At 42.0% G+C, this 2,197-nt stretch overlaps 1 pseudogene; it reads left to right on the plus strand.

Annotated features, from left to right (window-relative positions):
* Positions 1 to 588: 588 nt before the first annotated feature.
* LOC102832007 overlaps positions 589 to 2,197 on the plus strand; it is a 9,143-nt pseudogene continuing 7,534 nt past the window's right edge.

The following is a 2,197-nucleotide window of genomic DNA, read 5'->3' on the forward strand; positions in this document are numbered from 1 at the left end:
TTGAGTTATGGTGTTGGAGAACATTGAAAGTACCATGGGCTGCCAAAAGAACAAATAGATCTGTGTTGGAAGAAGTGCAGCCAGAGTGCTCCTTGGAAACCAAGGTGGCCAGACTTCGTCTCTCATACTTCGGATATATTATCAGGAGGGACCAGTCACTGGAGAAGGATATCATGTTTGGTGAAGTGGAGAGTCAGAGAAGAAGAGGAAGACCCCCAACGAGATTGATTGGCACAGTCGCAGCATCAATGGGCTCACATGTAGCAATGATTGTGAGTTTGGCCCAGAACTGGGCAGTATTTCGTTTTGTTGTGCATTGAATCACTATGAGTCAGTACCAACTTGATGGTAACTAACAACAATAAAGATCATTAAAGAAAAAGTAGGGGGAGCTCCCTACTATGTGTAATAACTTTGTTCCAGGGGCTCTGCTCACCCAACCTAACTCTGCTCACCACCTGGGACAAGGTGGCCAGCTTCTGGCAGGAGGCCCCTTCTAACAGTCCTCACTGTGCATGCCTGGATACATCTCCCCACTCTACTGCCACTGAGGAAAGTTACGTTTGAAAAGATGCAAGAGGGGAATATATGAGAAGAAAACCTCTGAAGCTGAGGAACCAGACCCCAGGCATCATTCGAGAACTTGTCCTGGACAAATGCAAATCAAATGATGGAAAACTTGAGGGTTTAATAGCTGAATCTGTGAACTTAGAGTTCTTCAGTTTAATAAATGTAGGCTCGCTTTCAATTTCAAATCTCCCCAACTACGAAATTGAAAAAGCTTGAGCTCAGTAACAATAGAATCTTTGGAGGTCTGGACCTGTGAGCGGAAAAACTTCCAACCCTCATACATCTGTACTGTGGGAAAAAATGGAAAGATGTCATCAGCACCTTGGAACCTTTGAAAAAATTATAAAGTCTGAAAATCTTGGATCTGTTTAACCGTGAGGTTACCAATTATAATGATCACTGAGAAAGTGTCTTCACATTCCTGTCCCAGCTAACCTACCTGGATGGATACAATTTAGAGGATGTGGAAGCCCCTGATTCAGATACTGAGGTGGATCGTGTAGATGAAGAAAAGGAGGAGGAAGGAGGAAATGATGAGGAGGATGAAGAGGACAAGGATGATGAGGAGGAAAATTTTTATAAAGAGGAAGAAGATGAAGACAGAATCAATGGAGAGAAAGAAAAATTTGCCCATGATGGAGAAGTTGCAGAAGGTAAAGAGGATGAGAATGAGGGAGAGGAAGAAAATAAGAAAGGTGAAGAGGATGAAGGAAACAGATGAGAAAGAAGATGATTCAGACCCCAACCAAATAACCTGTAAAAACAGAACTGTTCAGTACCACCAAGCCATGTGGGGATGGGGTGGTAGGAGACTGTGATACAAATCCCAGGACAACCACTCATCCAAAGTGCCAAAAAATAGTTCCTATCGCATTCCATCGTCTTCTGCTTAGTCCCTCGTAGAAATCTACCACCAAGCTTGGGAACTTCACCCCAACACAATTTTAAGCATTGTAAGGTTATCATGGATAGCTGTTATCTGTGAGTCTTAACCATTCATGACTACCAGTTACACTGATATTGTAACCGCATTTTTACTTTCTGCACAACAAAGAAGGTTTGCAAATAAAATCTTAACATTTTGGGTCTGTTAAAAAAAAGAAAAAATAGGGACAAACTTGTTGTTGTTGCTAAGTGCCTTTGTGTCCATTCTGAGACCCATAGCGACCCTGTATCCAAGGAGCAGCTGGTAAGTTTGAATCGTCAACTTTGTGATTCAAAGCAACTTTGCAGTCCAGCGTGTTAACCCACAGTGCCACACCAGGACTCCTGGGACAAACTTAGGGTTCCTAATGTTATGACAGAAATAGACTATCAAACATAACCAAAAACACACAATGAACAAAAGATAAACTAGGTGACTGTGACCTTCTAAAAATTTAATACCTATCTATGCACATCAAAACACTTCTCCAAAAGAGTATAAAGAAAACCTGTAGATTGTGAAAAAATATCTAGTAACAACAAATCCAACAAGGGACTGATCTCAGAAATTTATGTTGTTGTTGTTGTTGTCAGGTGCCATCAAGTCAGAACCGACTCATAGCGACCCCATGCACAGCAGAACGAAACAATGTCCGATCCTGGGCCAACCTCACTACTGCTGCCACACTTAAGTCCATCAATG

The sequence above is a fragment of the Chrysochloris asiatica genome, unplaced genomic scaffold, assembly GCF_000296735.1.
Source record: "Chrysochloris asiatica unplaced genomic scaffold, ChrAsi1.0 scaffold00092, whole genome shotgun sequence".
Lineage (NCBI taxonomy): Eukaryota > Metazoa > Chordata > Mammalia > Afrosoricida > Chrysochloridae > Chrysochloris > Chrysochloris asiatica.